Source organism: Castor canadensis, chromosome 9 (assembly GCF_047511655.1).
Source record: "Castor canadensis chromosome 9, mCasCan1.hap1v2, whole genome shotgun sequence".
NCBI lineage: Eukaryota > Metazoa > Chordata > Mammalia > Rodentia > Castoridae > Castor > Castor canadensis.
The window spans coordinates 99,621,278-99,646,112 of NC_133394.1; the positions used below are offsets into that span (position 1 = coordinate 99,621,278).

Consider the following 24,835-nt stretch of genomic DNA (forward strand, 5'->3'; position numbering starts at 1 on the left):
ATAACAAAATTCCAATGTCATTATTCAAAGAAATAGGAAAAACAACCCTTTTTCCTGAGCAAAAAGAACAATACTAGAGACATCACAATACTGGACTTCACATTATACTACATAGCTACAGTAACTAAGACAGCATTATTCTCCAATAAAAACAGACTCAAAGACAAATGAAACAGAGTAGAAGTCCCAGAAATAAAGCCACCTAGCTATAGCCATCATATTTGACCAAGGAGTGAATATATAGGCTGGAGAAAATGCAGTCTATTAAATAACTGGTGCTGGGAAAACTGGATATCTACATTCAGAAGATTAAAACAAAATCTCTATGTCTCACCGTGACAAAAATCAACTCAAAATGGCACATGGATGAAAGCTCTCAATTTAATATCTAAAACTTCAAATTTCTGCAGAAAAACATAGGGAAAACAGTGGAAGATATAATAATGGATAATTATTTTCTAAATAGGACAACTGCTCAGGATATAAGAGCAAGAATGATCTAATAAGAATGCATCAAATTAAAAAATATTTCAACATCAAAAGAAATAATTGCCAGAATCAAGAGACAACACACAGAATGGAAGGAAATCTTTATCAGTTATTCAAGGGACAAAGGATTGATATCCAGTATATATAACAACTACAAAATTAAAGAGCAAAGGAACAAATAATCCAACTAATGTATGGGCAATGAAATGAACAGACAGCTCTCAGAGGAAGAAATACAGATAATAAATACACGAACAAATGTTTTACATTCTATGCTGTAATGAAATTGCAAATCAAAGATACACTAAGATTCCACCTCAACTCAATCAGAATGGCAAACATAAGTGAAACTAACAAATGCTTGCAAACATATGAGGAAAAAGGAAGCCTCATATACTGTTGGTGGAAATGTAAACTAGTGCACTTCCGATGGAAATCAGTATGGATATCTTCAAAAAACTTAAATAAGGCCGATAGACTGACTCAAGGGGTAAGAGCACCTGCCTAGCAAACATGAGGCCCTGAGCTAAAACCCCAGTATCACAAAAAAATCCTAAAAATAGACCTGCTATATGACCATACTAGACTACTTTTGGATCTATATGCAAAGTGGAATAAATCAATATAATAAATAGGTATCTTCATATCCATATTTATTGCAGCTCTGTTGACAATAGTCAAACTGTGGGATAAGCTGAGGTGCCCAACAACTGATGAATATAAAGAAATCATGGTAAATATGTATACCATGGTAAATTACTAAACAATTAAAACAAAACTAAGACATTTCCAGGAAAATGGGTGAAACTGAAGATCACTGTAACCAAGATCAAAAGGTTAAAGATTGCATATATTTGCTCATTTCTGAAATATAGACTTAAAATGAAAGTAATGAAAATAAAAATAATAATGGGACATGAATGTAAAACAGGAACTCTCTGTTGAGGATAGCTGATTGGCAGGAATGGGAATTGGAATAGAAAGAATCCAGAGGAATGAAATATATTACTATCATTAAAACCACCTACTACCGTTTGAAAATAAGGGGAGGGAAATAGAAGGCATGCCAATATAATGGAAAGGGCAAAATTGCTCAGTGTCCACTGTTCACATTTATGGAATGATTACAATGAAATTACCCTGCATTATTGTCGAATGCTAACCTTAAATTTGCATATAGTCAATCACATATGCAATTATATAAGTATTTATGTAATATTTAATTATAGATACTACAAAGGAAGAATAATGAAAATATTGAAATCCATGTTATTTTAAAACCATACTTTCTAATTACCAATATGTCTATAGAAATAAAATTTCAGATCAGACTATTTCACAAAGCTAATAAAAATGTAGTAGAAATGAAACAAAATGTATCTAAAACTGCGGGTTACAGCAAAAGTAGGAACAAGAAGCATGTTTATATCAATCAGTTCTTACACTGAAAAAGTAGAAAGCTTTCAAATAGGCAAATTCACAATGCATTAAAAGACTAAATAAGCAAGAACAAGCCCAATACAATTAGTAAATACAAGGATATAAAAAATATAAGAACAGTAATCAACAAAAAAGAGACTATAAAGTAATGTAAAGCATCAGTGAATAAGCGAAAAATCTTACTTTTCAAAAATATTGAACTGATAATTTTTTATTGCCTCTCCCACCATTCCTGGGATAGTTACAAAATATCTTATTTTTCCATTTAAATACAGGTATATACAATATTTGCTCCATCTTCATCCTCCTAGCAACCAAAGAAAAAAGAAAGGAAAAGGAAAAAGAAAAAATTTTAAATAAGAAAAAATTAAAATAAATAAATATGTATATATTTATTATCCAAATTTCTCTCTTGTTATGGAGAGGAGTGGTTTTCCTTTCTGTTCGTTGAGTGCTCTGGACTCTTCCCTCAGATTTCTAATCTAATAAGGTTCAAACAGACCATTTTTTTCCCTCTAGTATGAGCCTTAGTATTAACACCTGAATGCCTACATCTTAATCAGACTCCTTTGAAATAAGTTTGACAACTGGTGTTTTCAAAGGTAGCAGAAGAGGGAGTAGAGAGAACAGAATCAATAATTTTTTTATATTGATTCTACAATAAGAATTATCCTAAAGTTGTTTGCATATGCATGTACAAAAAAGTTGAAGCAGGTTACAATGGAGAGCTCTAACACAAGCATACTGGGTTTTTTGTTACACTGTATATATTTTTGTCAGTTGCTAACATAAAATTCTCAAATGACCCCAAATGCTCAGAGAAGCCTCTGAAAAAGAATACAAAACTCCTTATCAGGCAGATGACAAAAGTCCAGGTGTTTACTACTCTATCTTATGGTAATAAAAAACAGTCAATGCTGGCTGGAGTGGAAAGACAAAAAGAGGTACCTGTAGTAAAAACAATTCCAGCAGCTGCAGGGAGCAGATTTTATTTTTTCTCAGTCCAGAGTCACCAGCAGTGAGTGGCCAGTACCTAAAAGGTGCATTTTCTCCTGGTACAGCTGGCCAAAGCTGAAATTGGAGCTGTGGAACCAAGGCCCAAACCAAATAATGAGTCATGGTGAAAGCAGAGAAAGGGAATTTATTACACATCCCGGGACACACCATGGGAAGACGTAGAGTAAGCACTTAGCCCATCTTAGCCATCATTGAGGTACCGACATGGGCTATATGTCTAAAAATACAAAAGACCTGGGGGCAGAGAACAAAACATATGCATGGTTAAACAGTCCCAGTCACAAGTGTGGTCATTTGCTGTTTGAGTCTTTTTAAATGGTCACTCTTTTCTTTAGTCTGAAAGTCAATTCCTTGTTAAGTTGAGTCAGATGAGATACCCAGTTTTTAAAGTGACAACAGTTTTACCTATTATATTAGTAATTTAAGAACCATTTTATAGATGTCTCTGCACACATATATGAACACAGGCGTAAAAAAGTTTTAAGCATGCCAAGACTGAAGTGTGCATAAAAATGAAAAAACTGAAAGTCAGTCTTAGGAATTAACTGAAAGTCAGTCTTAGGAATTAGGTACTTGTTTTCTGGAATTCCAGGGGCAAAAGAAGTTTTTGCCCAATGCTCGAGAGACCAATATACATATGTATATAACTATGTTAACTTAGAATAACATTTAGCCATAGATTAGTCATAATCTTCCCTAAGGGGTAACAAGATAGTGAGATCCTCTGCTTTTGATGCATTGTTGTGTGGATATTTTACTAAGACTTACAGAATGTTACAGCCCAATTTAGGCTAGATAAGAGAGCAAAACTTTAAAAATGACCTTGAACAGCAAAACTTTCAGCACAAATAAGAAAGAACTGCTGACTACAGGATGAATATGCTGAGTCAAAAATCTTTACATTAACCCTCCAATTGCCATTTCCTTTTTTTTTTATCATTTTTTATTCTGGTTTTCTCCAGGAGCTAAAGCCTGCAAGGTATCTAATGACTCTGCATCAACATGACATTTCTTACAGATCTCAGAATTTCCAGAATTTTCCTGTAGGGTAAAGAACATTTGAACATAGGGGACTTCACACCATTTGTCTTTCCTCTGCAAAACAGGTTTAATTGTAAGATGGTATTATACTTGATACATCCCTGCCAAGCCTCTTCATTTCCCAACTGGCATTGGGGCCAGGAGAAAATCAAAGCTTGTTTTTATTTTCTTGAGTGGCTGTAGATCAAAAATTTTTCAGTTGTTAAGAACACAACCCAGAGGGATGTACATTGTGGAGATTGAGGCATTTTCCTTCCTGCACAGACAAGGGACTTATCTAAGCATTCTTAGGGCCTTGCTGTCTTCCAGTGGAGAGGACAGAACATCTTGCCTTGCTGCTCCTCTTATACAGAATAAATGGGGGACATAGCCTCTCTGGATTTATCTGTAGTGGTGTGGCCCTGATATGCCTCTCCCCTGTGTGAGTTCTTTTCTTGTCCTTGGTCTTAGCTGCAAGCTCCTTGCCTACCAGGTCACTATATCCCTTTGCATTTCCCACTGAATCTTTTTAAAAATCTCTTCTAGCCAGAAGGTCAGAATTTCAACCTGAAGGGACAGAAACTCTGGTACTGTTTGTTTCCAGTGGAGCCTATCGGTCATGCACCTGAGGGTCCCAAAACAACTATATCTATCTGAAAAGTCAATCTGCAGGTCAGAGCTAAAATATTCTTTATCCTGCAGTATGAAACTTAAACTGTAAGAAATAAGTTTTTTTTTCTTGTTAAGGCCAGTAAGCAAACCCCTTGCACCAAAAGGTAATATTGAAAATGCCTAACAACAGTGGGGTCTATCTCACAAGGCAGAAGCACCTCCTGAATTTAATGTCCCAGAAACTGAGTCAGAAATTTTTGAGGTTCCTTTAGGGGCTTGTGCTAGTGGAAAATATCTCCAGGAGTCCAGTTTATTTTCTTTCAATTCACATGGAGGGGCCCCAGATTAGACCCTGTCACCCTGTAGGAGAATTCCTTATAGTCCTATTGTGAGAAGAAGCACATGATAACTTTTATCAATTATGGAATCCATTTTGCATCTCCCTGCATCAAGGCAAGAAGATACGAAGTGCTTCAAAAGCCTAACAAGGAGGGGTGGGCACTTGCCTTTTGCAATGGTATCTAGATAGGCAGGCAAGAAGAAGAAACATTGTAAAGGATCCACAGGAGAGTGAGAGAATGAGAGCAAGAGGGCACATGCAAAGAGAGAGAAAAGGGAGTGAGTGAGAGAGAGAGATAAAGAATGGGGGCAGGCAGAGAGAGAGACCAACCATTCTCAGGTCCCCTCCTTAGTAAGCCAGATCAGAATGGAAACTGAAGAGAAATCAGATCAAAATTCTCTCTGCCATAGTCAAAGGGGATTGAACTGACCCACTCCAGCAAGCTTCACAACCAGAGTCTTTATTTAGTCCAGAAGCCATGCTACTCCCATGTAACTGGCTGACAGGTGCCTGGTATTCATATTTGATGGAGTGATAGAAGTCTCTGTCTAAACTCTAGGGGACTGGAAAAAAAAGTGAGATGCAAGAGAGTAATAGCATCCAAGTCCTGGGACTTAGTGAAAAAGCCAAGTCAAAAAATGGCTGAAGTCTAGGAAATAATATAGAGTACTAAGTGGTTTAGGTTCAGTTATCCTACATTGAAACTGTATTTGTGATTGGCTGGCACCAAGTCAGTTTCTTGCTGAACTTGCCACCTGTCTGCCCCTCTCCTTATCAAACTGAGATTCTCAGAAGGTCTGGTGGTCATCTTGGCTTGGTCTTGGAAGTCAGCTCAGCTCTGCGTGGCCTTGGGGTCCACCACCCACATTGTGCAGCTGCATTTTGTTGTTTTGGAAAGGAATTTGCAATTTATCTGAGAAGCTTAATGTTTCCAACTTCTCTTTAGATGTCACCTCTACCATTACGTCAATTACACGCAGATGGTGCCTGGGCCACCTGCCCCCACACAGGCTGAATACTATACCCCACCTCCACCAGGTGGAGGTGAAAATTTCCCTCCATTTAGTAGGCCATCTGGTTTGTCCAGGAAAGGTAAAATCTGCCCACAAGCAGCAATGTTACGTGGTTCCCTTCAGAGTAGATGATGCGCAATGCTCACTTGGAGGGTTTGTAACTTCACTCAGTGACCTCTGTGGTCAGCCTAGGTCAGGGCAAGTAGGCAACAGTCAGAGGTTCCATGTCCACAAACTTTGGTGGGGCCAGGAAATCCCAGCTGCTTGAAGAACTCCCACAGTTCTCTGCATTGAGTTTTTGCTCTCTGGAGAGAGGACAAAAGAAGGAAAAAAATATGTTCTCCAATAAGCAGGCTGCCAGCTGCTGGTACCCAGTGCCCAGGATTCCAGGTCAGTTATCTACTATAAAAAGCTAATTTACAGGTGGGTCATTGTACATTATTTCCCTTATGTATTGGCATCATTAAAACCGCTAAACTCCATAAGTGCAACATTATCCAACATTTGAAAATCAAGGATGTGATGCAACATATTAGTAGAATAAAGAATAGAAAACACACGATCACTTCAATAGATGCAGAAAAGCACTTGATAAAATTCAACAGGCTTTCAAAATAAAAACTCTTAATAAGCTCCATAGATAGAAAATGTACCTGAACATAATAGAAGCCTTGCACAACAAACCCACCCCTGCCATCATACTCAAAGGCAAGAAGATGAAAACATTTCCTCTAGGAACTGAAACAAGGCAGGGATACCCACTATTGATTCTTCTATTCAATATGTTCATCATGGAAGTCCTAAATGAAAGCATCAGAAAAAAAAGAAAAAGTATGGAATTTGAAACAATATAAAACAATGTAAATTGTAATAAGGAAAAACAAATCAGAATGTTAGGAAAGGTAAAAGTACAGAAGTTTTTGTTTGCAATTGAAGGAACCTTGCTACCATTTCAAAATAGATTGTTGTAAGCTGATTAACAGGAAATACAAAGGAAATACAAAGAAAATACCTGTTGCAGATACAATCACTGCCACTGATACAACACATCAACAAAACTCAAAGAAGGACAGCAAGACAACAGGAGAGGAATGAATGAACTATAATAAACAACAAAAAGTTAAAAATTGCAACAGTTTTCCACCTATGAATTATTGGTTTAAATATAAATCATTAAAAAAACTACATGACCAAAGAGAAAAACTGACTAAGCAAATTAAAAAAGAAATCCCATTTATATCCCAACAAGAGACACACTTTAGATTTAAGGTCATACACACTCTAAAGTGATCAATGGCAAAAGGTATTCTACATACATGTTAACCAAAAGAGAAGGTGGGTACTGAGGCTTATAACTGACAAGACACACTTTTGTCAACAATTTTAAAAGCAGAACAATATGGTCATTGCACTTGCAGAAGAGGTCAAGTAATTAAGATTTTAACAGTTACAAATATATATGGAGCCAAATCAGGGCACCTAAAAAAGTAAAGCAAACATTGATAAGACTAAGGGAAGAAATAAGATAGATATGCAATAATAGTAAGAAATTTCAATTCTCCACTTTCAATAACAGATAAGACATTGACATAAAAATCAGTAAGGAAAAATCATCTATAATATATTATAGGCCAAAAGGAGTCATTGAAACTAGTATCACAAAATATATGAAGTATAAGACCACTCTTGTGTGCAAGTATAAATCAACAAGTTGTCTGAACTTGAAGAAATAAAAGAAACATAATCATTGAAATGTATAATCTTCAAAAGCTGAATTATGAAGAAATAGAAAGTTTGAGAAAACTGATCATGAAAAATTACAGTGAGTCAGCAATCAAAGTCTCTTAACAAATATAACTCTTGGATGAGTTGGATTCTCTGGTGAATTATCTGAAATAGTCAAACACTTTACACTAATACTTTTGAATCTTTGGATTTAGTAGGAAAAATTCACAAATTCACACTAGGAGGACAGAATTCCCCATACCCTAAGGCCAGGCAACACATTACAGGAAAAATATAGATCAATATCCCTGGTGGATGTGAAAGCAAAAATTTCTAAAAAAATCTGAATTCAGCACAGTAAATGATCACAAAATGCCTAAGTGGAGTTTAAACCCTGTATTTCAAGAATGATTTCAATATATGAAAATCAAATTTTTAATATATTATATTAAAAAACAAAGAAATAAAACCATAAGGTGAGCTTGTAGATGGAGATAAGCATTTAAAAAGAGGGAGGGGAAAGGAAGATTTAGGAGAGTGAATATGGTTGGTGTACTCTGTATACAAGAATGAATAGAGAATTTTTAAAGTAGTTGATACAATCATTAGAAATGGACTAAGAAAGAATGAAAATAGAGGAGATGAACCAAATTGGGCTGTAATATATGCATACATGGACATGCCATAAGGAAACTCCCTGTATATCTATCTTAAACAAGAAAAAATGTCATTTGTTTTCTTTTTACAAAATTTGAGAACAGGAAGGTGTAATGGTCTTGTCTGGGACAGTTGATACCAGTGGAAGAGGAAAAGAGATGGGAAGAGTGTAAGAAGGTGAATATGGTGCAATTACTGGATACAGATATTTGTAAATGGAAAAATGATACCTGCTGAAACTCTTCCAGGAATGGGGAGATGGTGGGATAAAGGAGAATGTTGGAGGTGGTGAATTCAAGTATGATATATTGTAAGAACCTTTGTAAATGTCACAATGTAAACCCTACCCAGCAAAATAATAATAATAAAAAACTTTAGTATCCCTCATACCACACTAGGGAAAGAAGGAATCCCCACATAGAAAAAGCTATATACCCCAGCACACAGCTAATATTATACTCAAAGTTGAAAAACTGAAAGCAGTTTCTCTAGGATCAGAAATAAGACAACCATGTTTTCTCATCACTCCTATTAAACCAAAAACTGAAATTCCAAGCCAGAAAAACTAGACACGGAAAAGTAATAAATATCATCTAAATAAGAAATATCTAAATAAGAAATAAGACATAAGAAATATGTCTGTTTGCAGATTGCCTGATTTCATATATATATATAATTCTAAAAGTTCTAAAAAATACTGTTAGAACTGAAAAACTAATTCAATAAATTTACAAATTTTTTTTTAATATGGGACAATTTTCCACTAAAGGCCCATTTGTTAAAGCTTTCTCACCAGCCTGTGCCAATGATGGATGGTGGTGGAACCTTTAACAAGTGGCACCTACTTAAAGGAAGTTAAAAAGGGAGTTAACTCATTGAGGGTGTGTCATGGAAGTTGATATGAGACCCCAGATATTTATCTCATTTTTTAACATATCATCACCATAAGATAAACAGCTTACCTCTTCCAGGTGCTACCTTCCATGATATAATGCATTGCCAGAGGTTCGAGCCAATGGGTCCACAAAAACATGTACTGAAAACAACCAAAAACATAGTCAAAAGAAACCACTTCCCTTACTTTGTTGATTGTCTTAGATATTTTATTGGAGTAATAAACATCTAACTAATATGAATGTGTATTTTGATAAAAATAGTCTTTTCATTAGCAGAGGGAACCTTACTTAACTGATAAAGAACACCTACAAAAATTATATTTGATTGAAAGATAGGTGAAAAAAAATTAGAAGAGTCATTCACATTTCATTTCAATGCTGCACTGGAGAGTCAATACAAAGCAATTAGGAAAGAACATGAAATAAAATAATTGATATTGGAAGCATATATAATGAAACTATATGAGCTTCTATAAAAGATATCTGTAAAGGCCCACTAGAAAAATAATCTGCTTAAAAAGTTTGTACTTCAAAAATCAACTTCATAATTCAAGTGTTTATCTACACACTTGCAATAAAAACAAAATGAAATTAGGAAAATAAGACAATTTAAAAATCATCAAAAATTCTTAGAAATAAATTCAACAAAATAAGTATGAAATATATCCACACATTTCCATAAGATGCATTTCTATACAGATAGAAAGTAGACTCATCTTTGTCTGTCACTGTGGCATGCAGGAATTGAGCAAGGTGGTATTAATGGCTAAATGGAAAGGTATTTTATGGTGGAAGATGACACTAATCTAAATTGAATTATTTTCATAACTTCACAATTCTTCACAATATATTCACAATTCTTTGAATATATTATGAAATAGTGCACTATAAGCATTAATTTGGTGAATTATGATATATGTTAAAAGTAATCAAAATTTTAAAAATTAAATGGAGTCTTGAAATCCAAAATATGCTGACATCTTTGGTACTATATAAAGGAGACTGCAGACAGAAGAGCTTCTTGTGGCAACTTTCCTTAATGCCACTATAAAATGTGACAATTAAGACACATCAAGATTATTTAATTTTATTTGAAGAAGAACGTGTATAAAAATAAATGACATAAAGTTTTATAACCCTGAATTCACTAATATTGTATTCATTAATCTGAGATTGATGTAATTAAACTCTTATTATTTATTAAATTTGAAGTTTTGACTTCTTGATTGTTTTATCCTTGCTTATAAGCATGAAATTTCAGAAATAAACAGCAAATGTAAGAGAGGAATTACATTATACCTAGATGCCTACGAGATGGGGTTTAGTTCATCTTCTGATACAACTGATGTGTTACTTTACCTCTGAGATTTATGGAAAGGTGTTGGTGGTGCCCATGGATTATAGCCATTGGATGAATGTAAAGATAATCCTGGATGAACTTGTGCAGAGAGGACATGACATGACTATCCTTACATCATCATCTTCCATTTTTATTGATCCAAACAAATCATGTACTGCTAAATTTGTTGCTTGTCCTACATCTTTGAACAAAAGTAGTTTAGAAGTTTATTTCGAAAAAGTGATCAAATAATATGTATACGATTTACTAAAATATTCACTTTGGATATATTATACAGTAATGCAAACATTCTTCAGTGAATATTTTGATATTATGGAAACATTTTGCAGAGATATGGGTTTGAACAATAAATTTATGACAAAACTGCAAGAGTCAAGGTTTGATGTCAGTCTTGCAGATGCTGTGGTACCCTGTGGTGAGCTGCTTGCTGAGCTACTGAACATCCCTTTCTGCTTCCTTCCTGACAACACACATGAGAAGTACAGTGGAGGACTCCCTGTGTCTCCTTTCTATGTGCCTGTTATTACATCTGAGTTAACTGATCAAATGACATTCATGGATCAGGTTAAAAATATGCTGTTTATTCTGTTCTTTGACTTCTGGTTCCAAATATTTGATGAGAAGTGGAATCAGTTTTATACTGAAGTTCTAGGAAAGCTGTGTTTTTCAATTTTTACTGTGAAATCCTAATGCTGTCCTTTTGAAGGTGAGTGTGTGAACATTAAATTGGAAGGTGAAATGAAATTATAAGATGATCAGTTAATCTCAGAAATACTGAGACTACTTACATCATGTAGATACTTAGAAACCCATGGGTCTGAAACACTGAAATTGTCACAGAGCATTTATGCATGCCTTTACTATACTTTTCATATGTCTTAAGGAGCAGTAATTGTAAGCCTCAGTAAGTCATTCAGTGTGTAATGGTGTGTACACTGAGTACTTACACCTGATTTACGACATAAATCTCTACATGGTGTTAAGGAAATTGTTTCTGCTTATATAGCTTAGATTCCTTACTTAGAAATTATAATACTTACCAATGATGCCATGACATGTTCTTCTAACTAACTAAATCATGTCCCCATCTGTAATGATAAAAACTACAGTTTCAGCATTTTTTATACTTTTTGAAATCAAAACACAATAACAAAACATCTTGCTGACACTATTCTAACTCATTTCAGGAAATCACAAGCTATATTACTGATAATACTTTCTTATTAACCTGACTTTCATAAAATTTTCTTGATTCAGGAAGACCCTCTACATTACTTGAGACAATGGGGAAAACTTACAGATGGCATATTCAAACCTACTGGAATTTCAAATTCCCTTGCTCACTCTTACCAAATTTTGTCCTTGTTGAAGAACTACACTGTTAGCCTACCAAACCCCTGCCTAAGGCAAGCTGTTCCTGCTTATGTGATTAGTTTGCACTGCAGTTTTGTTGAAAATGACTGTACATCCCCACTCAGGTGGTCTGGATTGTAAGAAAGATGTGAGAATAGGGTGTTAAGGAAAGATCAGCAGAGATTACAGAATATATCTGAGAATCCTTGAGTAATTTAGGTGAAACATCAACAATGTGCAACACCACATAAAAAAGTTGAGATAAACTGGAAGATAGTAAAAACTATAATCAAATTAAATAGTTGAATAAAATAAAATGATGCAGAGAAAATCATAAGGACAGTTCTCAAGAACTTCAAAGTTATTTTAGAAAGATGAGGATGAATAAAAAGTCAAATGATGCTGGAGAGATGAGTTGGGGTGAGATAACTTAGAAATTTGAAACATTTATTTATTCCCTATTCCAGGAATGGAGATGGGAGGATAAAAGAGAACAGTGGAGGGGGTAAATTTAAGTACAATATATTTGGTACATTGTAAGAATTTGAAAATGCTACAATTTATCCCCATCCAGCACAACAATAAAAAATTTGAAGAACCATTAAAAAATACATGAATTAAAAAATGATACAGAGAGGATCATAAGGAGAGTTCTCAAGAGATTTAAATTTACTTTAGCAGGATGAGAATAAATGAAGACTCAAATGATGTTGGAAGGATAAGTTGGAGTGAGATAATGCTATGCATGGGAGACATTCAACGAGATTTTCTTTTAAAGATTATCTCAAAATGCAGTCATCCTATTGGACTGCACAGGAACAAAATAATGTAAAGGGAAAATATTTAAGAATTTGTTGCAAGAATTAAACCAGCAGATAATGGAAACTAGACTAGAATTTTCATAGAGATGGTTAAGCTAACTACTATAGCAATGGTCCAATCTCATGTTGTGTTGTATGGAGAAAATCTGGTTAATCCCCACAAAAGACTTAAAAAGTCTCCATACTTAATAATCCAGAGATATCGACAGTTGTAATATTCATGTTTTTGTTTCTATCACAAACTATTTCTTAAGAATCACTAAATTTTATCATCCAAAGACCCTAACTGTACTTTAAAAAGGTAAAGGGAATATTTGATATGACTGTTTTTAAAATGATACATTTTATCATAACATAAACAATGCTATGTTTAGGAATTTGAATTATGTTCCCCTTGTAGAGGAGAAAACCACAATATGACTGGAACAAACTGTCATCAATATTCTCTTATAACATAACAAGTATAAGGCAAGTATAGCAATTCTGTCTATAACAAATAATATTAATTTACAAATTTGGGTCTGATGTCAGGGCAAAATGTGTCATAAGTAAACAATCCCAGAAACGTATTCACACAAATTTGAATAGTTCCAACGTGGTGAAAATGTTAACTTGGGTCATGTTTAGTTGTAATATGGACATATATAGTTCTGGACATGAATAGTGTTTTATGAATATTTCATGTCATATCTAAATCACATTTACAATTTTCTAAATGTGTGTTATCCTTAACCTCCAGCTATTAAGGTTATTATTGTATAAAATTTGGGGAAACCCTCAGAAGCTATAGGATGAGGAGTAAGTATTCTAGAGATGAGAAAATATAGGTGTAAAACCAAATCAACCATTTTTCCTGAGTGCTTACAGTGAGGGAAATAAAATACTAATGACAAAAAAACTGAAGTGATTTTGATATCCTACCTGGATCATCCTAGAAAGTTTAAAACAGTTGTAACAATTATAAATAAAGCCATGTAACAAGTAGCTCTAATTCTTAACTCAGAGAAAATACATTAAGAACTAGAACTATATACTAAGAATGTCAATAGAACAATTCTTAACATCATCTAAAATAATCATTGCCTAGAGATTCAATTTCTTTTTTTCCTGTTGCATACATATAAACACAAACACATATTTACAGAAATATGCATAAGGGAGGCTATTTATGTCATAGTACAAATTTGCTACATGGATATTACACTAATAATTACTGGTAAAACCTGGTTTTTCTGTCCTTACATTTAACAATCTTTTCTTTTTTTTTAGTAAGTATTCATTTATTTGTATTTCATCTCAACAAGACTGCACACTATTACTGTTTGCTCTATCATTGGTCTTTTGTGCTGGATCAAATTCTTTAAGAAAATGAAAGATTTTGTCCAGAGTTCTGAAGAAAATGGTGTTGTGGTGTCAGTAACATGACAGAAGAAAGGACAGTCATTTCATCAACCCTTGCACAGACTCTACAAAGGGACAAAAAAAAAGGCCTATTTGGTGGACACAAACAGAACTAGTTTCCTAAACTCTGAGAAACTTTGTGTGTCAAAAATAAATTATTGGGCTGGACAGAGCTCAAGTGGTAGAATGTCTGCCTAATAAGCAGAAGTCCTGAGTTCAAACTCCAGCAGTACCAAAAAAAAAAAAAAGCAAATTGTCATATCTCAAATTAACCTTATAAATAACAAAACAGAAATATACATGGTAGATGTTAAAATAGTACAGAGGGTGTTTTGTTGAAAATAATTTGGGATTATCATTGAAAAGCAAAAGATTACACTGACCAAATACGGTAAAAAATTGGTATGAAAATGGTACTGCAGTAAGATACAGAGCAATCATCAAATTCTGCACTATTATTCCTTCCTTTTCTATGCATATTTCCTGAGATCACTATGTATATTATAGACATTTTCAAAAGGTTTAGTGGTAATTGGGATAGCAATAATTTTAAGCAGTTATTGAAAGCTAAATAAATTTCATCATGCACATTCAGTGTCCAATATAAGTCCAGCTCATTCACACACTAGTATAGGTTGATTCAGCTAACTCTTCAGGGGGCTATTCAAGAAAAGTAGGCCAGAATTCACCAAGCAGTGCTCAGTAGTTCCTTGCAAAGGACATTTACAGAAGAAGAAAACAGCTTTCCCTAGTGACACAAGATCTGGCTAATGTTTATAAAATAAAATGTGGAGATTAGACATGACTATGAAGTGGACCCTGTAGTTGAAGTGCACTATCCAAGAGCTCAGCTTATAACATGTCAGACTATATCTCTTTCTGCTGCAAGAGAGAAAAGGGAAAGGAAAGAGCCAAGAGGAAGCGAATCTTGTAGAGAAGAACTTCAGAATGCTCCAACTTAATGAAGTCTGTAACATCTTGTCCAATGTATAGAATACACTGAGTACACTTATGATATGTGCATGTTTGTGAACTAGTTTTCAGTTTTCTGTCTGATATAGGCTTCTCCCAGTCACTGGAAGTATTTTTTTCTGCAAACATAACATCACTTCACCATTCACATAGAATATGGAAAGTAACTGTTACAAATTACATTCCAGATATTAAGGATGCTTGCCAATCTGAAATTCAGTTCCTTAGTTGTATAGAAGAGACGAAAATCATCTTGATCTATAGGAGACTGTCTTAATAACTACTCTCAAAACATTGTAGCTTCAAGAGTCATCAATATAATTAAGGTGTTGACAGACAAAATTACTAACATCAAATTTTGAGGGTTTTTTTTTCAACACACACAGTTATTTTTTTCATCAATAAAAATTTACAAACCTACCTAAACCCATAAATTCTGCATTATGGTCAAATTTGCCAATTAAAATTTGGGGAAGTAGTGCTTGATTTTTTATGATATATAACTAGCTGCATATAACTTCTAGTTAGAATAATTTATTTCTCACAAATAGCTGACCTCATCACTTTGTTTCTGTCATATATGGTTGGAAAGCTAATTATAACAAATAATTTGAAGAATATGTGGACACAAAAATGCCTTCCCATATCATACAAAGAGGAAAAATCAAACTATTATGAAAATTTTAACATAGCATAAATTTTTATTATGAAAATTTTAACATAAAATACACAAAACAAATATGCAGCCTATTATTCTTAACTAGGCATAATTTTGCCTACTAGAATCACATTAAATGGCTTAAATTTTCATAAATTCTTTAATTTGTTACTTATCAAACCATTTCTATAATTATCATGAGTATATTACACTCAATTGATTATGAAGAAAGTACAGGCAGTATAAATATTCATTGTCCATCAGTCCTTTAGTAAAACTATCTTAAAATCTCTTATCTTAATTTCCTTATCTTTAGAATGGAAGTTGTTCAACTGATCCAATTTTGTGTAAGTCAAGATTTGTATAACTTGAAATTTCAGTTATAGAATAAGATATTTTCTGTATCAATGGGTTCTCTGGAGATATGATGGCAAGAAACCAGACACCTTAGGGTTTAACTCGACTATATAAGTGGCTACCCCAGAATGACCTTCTTGGTAAAACTGGAAAATAAGAGTGAAAACATGAGAAACAGCCAGTCATAAAGGTTATAGCTTAACAAGAAAGAAAGAAGTTTAGTATTTACTATTTCAAAACTAAGAAATAAAAATAATTTCTTCATTTTTTTAAGATTAGGTGAGTGACAAAAACTATATTATGATTTTGATGTTCACAATGATGGTCTCTATTGCAGAATCAAAGTATCTATATTTCAGATGTAATTATTACCTGTCAGAATTTTTGAGGCATTTCTTTCATTGCCCCTCTCTCATATTCTAAAGCTTGCCATATCAATCCTCTTGCTCCAGAAGAATTTCAAATGACACTCAAAATAACATGCTGTCCTTCTCTTACCATGCTCTCTGCATTTTCCATTGAAATAAACCTACAAACTTTATCATGAGGTGGTAACACATTTAATGATGAAGTGTGGGTTGTGTTTCCTCTCATACCTGTACCACAACCATTCCACTTCCTACTGCCTTGGATATTCTCCATTATTTATTTATGGCCAAATACTCCAAAATGTCCCTCTTCAATTTTTTTTAAATTGCCACATGCTGCAAATTTAGAAAAACTGTTCCTATTTTTTTTCCTCCTTTTATCAATATTGTTTTCATTTTTCAATTCTCAAGTCACATACAACCTCTTACATGTAGCATTCCCTTCATTCTCCAGAAGACTTAGGTGCTTCTTGTACTATGTTATAAAACAATTTCAAGTCAGTATGATTGTTACAATCTATTATCTAGAGAACACTGCCTCTCACAGCTTTTCAAGATTTATGTTTCATGTTTCTCATTTCATTTCTAAAACATGTAATTAATAATTCTTGAAACTCACCCAGTTTTAGAACACCCAAAAAACAAAGTTTTAATAACTCATGGTGAAGCCAGTTGCATCTATGAAGCAGTCCATCACAGGATCTCTATGGTGGACATTCCTTTGTTTTGCGATCAACTTGATAACATTGCTCATATGAAGGCCAAGGGAGCAGCTGTTAGAGTGGACTTTACCACAATTTCAAATACAGATCTTCTCAAGGCCTTGAAGACAGTCATGACCACTTGTGGGTATAACTGCAATTTCTTAGGTACTATTAATAGAGAGATGATCAGTATCAGTGAGTATGAGTTTCATCCCTTTTGAAGGAATGCTATTTTGAAAGAATTTAAATTATTCAATACATTTGAACTCTGATTTTATTTTCAATAAGAAATTTATTTTAATTTTGCTTTTGATATCATAGATGAAACAGCTAATGACTTACTGCAATATTTTCCACAACACAAATAATTTTGGATGTACATACCTATTTGTAATACAGACAATACTTTTCACAGCATGATGTAGTCTACATAAGGAAGGAAAGATGAATTTGAAGAATAATGACAGAATGTTTTCATTGTATAACCAAAACTTCTAAATTACTTTTTTTTCTGTGGTACTGGGGCTTGAACTCAGGCAGCCACTCCACCAGCCCTTTTTTGTGAATGTTTTTTTTCAAGATAGGGTCTTGTGAACTATTTGCTCAGGCTCTCTTTGAACCACAGTCTTCCTGATTTCTACCTCCTGAATAGCTAGGATTACAGGTGAGAGTAACCAGTGCCCAGCTTAAAATTTCTAAATCTTAATCTTCAGTTTAAAATTCATCTTATTATTATTTTTGTTTTATTTATAATATATTACACAATAAAGTTTACCAGGTTAGTTTAGACACTACAAATATGTGGATATATATATATATATATATATATATATATATATATATATATATATAATGTATTATATTTTAAGTCATGAAACTCTTCCATAATGTATCAAGGACTTTTTAATCACACCAGGAAGAATTTGACATAACATTAAAATCCTGCTGTGGCTAATAGTGACAAGAAAATAACCTCTGTCAATTGACATTTAAGTTAATGCCTCAATAATGGGTTAAAAACAAGATTTAGAGTATATCATGGAAGAATCTGTGAGTAAAGGAAGAGAGAACATGAATGTTGTTATAAAGGTGACAAATGAACACCATTGTGACTTCAGTGTACAGCTAGAGCACAAATGCAATGAGACAAGTGTGCAGTGATTGTTGAAAATGTGGCCAAGTCTGACCACTTAGAGTCACTGAGTCCAAGAACAGAATACGACCTTTTTCAATTGTTTTGAGAAGTAGATGGGTTTCTTAAGGAAAGCGTTAACATAATTTGACTGCTTCTGTTAAGAATTCACTAGGACTAGTCAGTGGAAAATAAAAAGTAGAGGGAAGAAGAGAATAGTGGAAACTGAGAGACACGTAAGGTGACATTTCACCCTACATGACACAAATCCTTTTTTTTTTTTCAAACTTCTAATTACACATTTTTTTAAACTCGTTTATTCATAGGTGCATACATTACTTGGGCCATTTCTCCCCTCTGTTCCCCTCCCCCCTCCCCCTCCCCCTATCCCCTCTCACTTCCAAGCAGAATCTATTCTGCCCTTATCTCTAATTTTATTGAGGAGAAAATATGAGCAATAATAAGGCTCATTCTGAGCCTGGCTAACCTCGCTCAGAATGATGTTCTCCCATTCCATCTATTTATTTGTGAATGATAAGATTTCATTCTTCAAGGCTAAGTAAAATTCCTTTGTGTATAAATACCACATTTTCTTAATCCATTCGTCAGTAGTGGGGCATCTTGGCTGTTTGCATAACTTGGCTATTGTGAATAGTGCTGCAATAAACATGGGTGTGCAAGTGCCTCTGGAATAACATTCCAGTGTCACATTCTTTTGGGTATATCCCCAGGAGTGGGATTGCTGGATCGTATGGCAGATCTATGTTTAGAGTTTTAAGAAGCCTCCATATTGTTTCCCAGAGTGGTTGCACCCACCAGCTTGCATTCCCACCAGCAGTGTACAAGGGTTCCTTTTTTCCCCAAATCCTTGCCAACACCTGTTGTTATTGGTGTTTTTAATGATGGCTATTGTAACTGGTGAGGTGGAATCTTAGTGTGGTTTTGATTTGAATTTCCTTTATGGCTAGAGATGCTGAGCATTTTTTCATGTGTTTTTTGGCCATTTGAATTTCTTCTTTTGAGAAAATTCTGTTTGGTTCAGTTGCCCATTTCTTTATTGGCTCATTGATTTTGGGAGAGTTTAGTTTTTTGAGTTCCCTATATATTCTGTTTATCAGTCCTTTGTCTGATGTATAGCTGGCAAATATTTTCTCCCACTCTGTGTTAGAGACTATTTCTTTTGTTGTGCAGAAGCTTTTTTAGTTTTATGAAGTCCCCTATGTCCATACTTTCTCTTAGTTGCTGAGCTGCTGGGATTCTATTGAAGAAGTCCTTGCCTATACCTATTACTTCCAGAGTGTTTCCTGCTCTTTCTTGTACCAACTTCAGAGTTTCAGGTCTGATATTTAGGTCCTTGATCCACCTTGTGTTGATACTAGTACAGGGTGATAAACGTGGATCTACTTTCAGTTTTTTGCAGATGGATAACCACTTCTCCCAACAACATTTGTCAAAGAGGCTGTATTTTCTCTATCATCCTCAAATTGTATCCCTACTGTTTCAATCATGGGACTTAGAATCACTCACTCCCACTCTCTGAATGTGGTTGAGTTTCTTCTGGCTTGTGTGGCTACTCTTATATTCATTATCACAAGATGTTATTTATTTGCTGCCAGAAGTTTATTAAAACTGTAACAAAAAAGAAAAGAGACTGGTTCTATCTAAGCTTGAAGTGGGGAATCCTATAAGAAGTTGTGATGTAACATTCCTTACTACTGTGACATGAATGTTTACACTTACTTTGTGAAGTCATGGAATTGTTTTTAAATATTTTACTAGCTGTTTAAGACATGAAATATTTTAGGACAAAGGAAAAATTCTGGAGAAAAGAAAAGTAAATCCATGTGTTATTGTGAAATTTGTCCTTGAAAGTTATGTCATCTGTAAAAAGTTGTTCTTACCTAAGGTTAACTAATTTTATGTGGACAAAAGACCATTGGGAAGTCTACTAAGTATCAATAGATTTTGCAAATACTCAGCCTGCCCTAAGTGTCTTGTAGAACTATCTAGTTTTGACTATTTCTAAAGAAGTATTCAACAGTTAGACGTGCAGAAAGGTTCACTTTCTCCATTTGTGTTTTGGAGACCAGTAGGTGCTTGTGTTCACTGGACCTCCAGCTTCAGCATTACTTCTTTCGTGAAAAAAAAAAAAAAAAAAAAACTTATCAGATGTTTATCCAAGCAAGGCCATATTTTTCCTTTTTTTATACTACATTCTTACTGTTGTTTTACTGGGGTTGTATTGTGACATTTTCAAAATTTCTTAGAATATATTACAGTTGAATTCACCCCCTGCATCATTCTCCTCTATCCTCCAATCCTTCATTCTTCGAATAGTTTCAACAGGTCTCACTTTTTCACTTACATACATGTGTATAAAATATTTCTACCATATTCACCCTCTGACCCACTTTCCTTATATCCTCTCCCCTGCTGCTAATAACGCTCCACCAGACAGGGCTTGTTCAGCTCTCTTGTTCCCTGATTTTGTAAAAAAAAAACGTGGAATTTTTGTTTGTTAAGAAAGTTACATGGGCTGTTTCACTGTGACATTTCCATTTTTCTATATATTACAACCTGAATTGTTTCATCCCCTGCAACTTAATCCTTTCTCCCTTAGTCCCATTCTTATGATGATTTCAACAGACTTAAAAATTCTATATTCATTTCTGTGTAGGAAGTACATCAACCGTATTCACCTCAAGCAAGGCCACTTCTATTGGAATTATAAACATTATCACAACTATCTGCTTTCTATGATAAAATATAACATGGCATCTCTAGCTTGACGAATGTATTGGTACTCTTTTAACCCTTTATTTACTTTAAAGCTGTCATTCTCATTGCAGGTTAGAGGGTGGACATAAAATTTCAGTTGTTCAATTTTCTATATCTCCAAGTGTACATGTGCACTTATGTGATAACTAATTCCAAACTTAGAACCAGCACCACAAGCTATCGACAGGTATGGTGTAAAGTAAGTTTGGGACATGTTAAAATTATGGTTATTGTTCTATATACTTACTTCACAAATACAAATCTAATTTTCCTCTTTCCTTGGTATCTCTTGCCCTAATTTTCTCTTAAAACTATCAGGGAAAAATTAAATCATTCATCATTTCTGAAAATAACAAAATTATCATTTTGCTTGAAGCAGATTTATATGCTGACTAACCGTAATTAGTAATAATGCAATGTATTAAACAATATGTATAAATTATATGAAGAAAGGTAAATGAAATCACTAATATTGTAAAGCCTCCTGGAAGGTAGCATTCAGCAAACACACCTCACAAAAATTATGACATATGGCCATTACAGAGAATGAGCAATTATAGGCCACATTGCTGAACATTCCCCTTGTCATATTGTTTAAAAAATTTCAAAATAATGAAAAATAATGCTTTTCTGATAACATTGAGCACATATGAACTTCTATAAGCACATAAGGAAAAGTGTGAATAGTGCACAGATTTCCAAAGAAAGAATCCTACTTTTATGATCAGTGAAATTACACAGTTCTGTTTTCATGAATAACATGGTTTAAAATTAGTTTTTAAAATACTTCTCTTTTTTTGGAGGTACTGCAATTGAACTCAGGGTCTTGTGCTTGCTAGGAAGGCTATCTATCACCTGAATCACACCTGGGGACCCTTATTGCTTTAGTTATTTTTCAGATAGTGTTTGTGTTTGGCACCAACTGGGATCATGAAACTCCTACTGTTCTGCGTAATGGTTATTACAAGTGTGCTCCACCTTCCCATCTTCTTTGTTCAGGTGAGGTCTCCTGCGTATTTTACAGGGTTAGCTTTGCACCCCCATCTTCCAAATTCCCACCTCCGGAGTAGCTGGGATTATAGGCATGCTCTATCATGGCTGGTCAAGAAATTGCTTGTTAAAATGATCATACTTATTCAAGATAGCTAGTTATAAGATTTGATACTAAATAATTATTTTTAGTGTCATTCATTTTTCCTAAAAATTTATTTTAATTTTTTTCCTAAATTTGTTTCATTTCTAACTGGTAAATTATAGTTCTACATATTGATGATATATATTTTAAAATTTACATGTATAAATTATGGTATGGCTACATTAATCTACCTAATATGTCTATCATCTCATCTACTTGTTTTTCATTAACAGTTATTAATTGTAAATAGTATTGGTTTTGAATGTCACATTTCTGTACATGCACATATCATGAATTGATCATGTACTCCATGCTTTCTATCCCTTCTCATACTCAGTTTGTACCATTCTCTCTTCAGACCATTCTCATTTTCTAAAAGTCTCTGCATAGTCAAAGGTGTCAGGTTTTTTATTTTATAATTGTTGGGCTGGATGGGGCTACCTTGTGGCATTTACAAATGTTCCTACAATGATCAAATATACCATGCCTGAATTCACCTTCTCCATCATTCTTCTTCATCCTGTACCCCCAGTCCTGGAATAATTTCAACAGTTATCATTTTTTCATTTGCATACATGTGTACACAGTGTTTGCACTGTATTCACCCTCCCACATCCCATCTTCTCCTCCTCATACTGGTACCAATTCACCCCAGACATGGTTTGTTCCTCCTTACTGTTATCCAATTTTGTAAAAGAAAAACAAGTGTTATTTTTGTTTCAGATAGATACACAGTGAGTTTTCTTGTGACATTTTCAGGTACTTGTGTATAATAACTCAAATTGTTTCACCTCCTCTCTTTCTCTGCTTTTTACCTTAGTTTTCTTCTTATGATCATTTCAACAGGTTTAAAGATTCTGTGTTCATTCTTGTACAGAGAATATCTAAAAGTTTCTGTTGTACTTTCAGGGTACTGTTTTAAGTTTCTTCATATGAGAGGAATGTATGTTTGTCTTTCTGTCTTATTTAACCTAACATGATATCCTTAGTTCTATCAACTCTCTATAAAGGAAATAAATTCATTCTTCATTACTGAATAATAGAGCTATACAGAAACATATATATATATATGTATATACATATGCAGATATATATATGTGTGTGTGTGTGTGTGTGTTTGAATTGGCTACTGTGTATTGTGCTACAACAATCATGAGTGTGCAAATATCTGGGTTTTTTTCCTGACATTGTTTTGTTCAAGTATGTACCCAGGAGTGGTGTAGCAGGATCACAAGTTAGTTCTAGCTTTACTTTTTTGATGGAATTTCATACTGTTTTCTATTATTGGTTTATTAAATCACCTTCCTCACAGCACTGTGTAATGTTTTCTGTTTCCATGTCCTCATTAGAACTTATTATTTTTTAATGTGTTAAGAATAATCATTTTGACTGTTGTGGGATGGAATCCTAATGCAGTTTGACATGCATTTCCCTTAAAGATAAAGATTCTGAACATTTTTCAATATTTATTAGTCATTTACACTTCTTTTTTTCTTTCTTTCCTTTATTTTATCACTTTTACATTTACCTACATGTGTATACATTGTTTGGGCCATATCCTCCCTCCTCCCACTCCCCTTCCCCCTGCTTCTGGGCAGAACCTTTTTCTGCCCTCTTCTCCTGTTTTGTTGAAGAGAAAACATAGGAAATAATAAAAAGAACATAGTGTTTTTGCTATTTTGAGATAAAGATAGCAATACAGAGAGATTCCTATCGTTGCTTCTATGCACTTGTGTATTGAACCCCACAATGGCTCATCTCTGCCAGTCCGCTTCACTACTTCTTGGTTCCCTTCCCATAGTGGCCTCTGCCAGTTTAAGATTGCTTTAGCCACTCCTATACAGTGAGCGCATCAACTACATTCAAGTTTTAGGTTTCCTTCCCTTTGAGAATTGCCTATTCAGTTCATTTATCCAGTTTTCATTGGATTATAGTTTTTGTTGAGTTTTGGTTTTTTTTTTTTCTTCTTTCATTTTTCTTTTATTATTCATATGTGCATACAAGGCTTGGTTCATTTCTCTCCCCGAGTTTTGGTTTTTTATATATTTGGAATATTAACACTCTGTCAGATGAAAAGCTACCAAACATTTTCTCCCATTGTCCCATTGTCTATGTTGAGCCTTCCCTCTGTTGATTATGTCCTTTGTTGTTCAGAAGCTTTATTTTCATATAACTCCATTTGTCAATTTTTGTTTTGCTTTCTGAGCTAGTTGAGTCCTACCTTGAAAAACTATTGTTGTGGCAATATCTTGATATGTTCCCCCTGTGTTTTCTCCTAGTGGTTTCAAAGACTTAGTTTTTATATTAAGGCCTTTAATCCATTTTGAGTTGAGTTTAACTGGGTGGACAGATAGGGGCTTAGTATCAATCTTCTACATATGGATTTTCTGTTTTCTGAGCACTATTTATTGAAGAGGCAGACTATTCTTCATCTTCTTGGAAGCTTTCTCATGAGTCAGATGGCTGTTGCTTTGCAAAATAATTCCTAAACTAATTCTATTCTATGGTCTAAAGGTCAGGGTTTTTGTTGTTGTTGTTAATGCCATCCTATTTTTGTTAATATGTCTCAGAGATATGTGTTGAAGAC

At 34.1% G+C, this 24,835-nt stretch overlaps 1 long non-coding RNA gene and 2 pseudogenes across 1 annotated transcript; 2 read left to right on the forward strand and 1 right to left on the reverse strand.

Annotated features, from left to right (window-relative positions):
• LOC109674816 (UDP-glucuronosyltransferase 2B4-like) overlaps window positions 1-24,835 on the forward strand; it is a 722,912-nt pseudogene that overhangs the window by 586,295 nt on the left and 111,782 nt on the right.
• Window positions 9,273-11,720, reverse strand: LOC141410965 (uncharacterized). Its single transcript, XR_012435791.1, has 3 exons — window positions 11,610-11,720; window positions 10,569-10,750; window positions 9,273-9,349 (listed from the first exon to the last, which is right to left on the reverse strand). It is a non-coding gene; the product is annotated as an uncharacterized lncRNA (long non-coding RNA).
• The window catches only part of LOC109674727 (UDP-glucuronosyltransferase 2B31-like), a 51,807-nt pseudogene continuing 37,484 nt past the window's right edge, over window positions 10,513-24,835 (forward strand).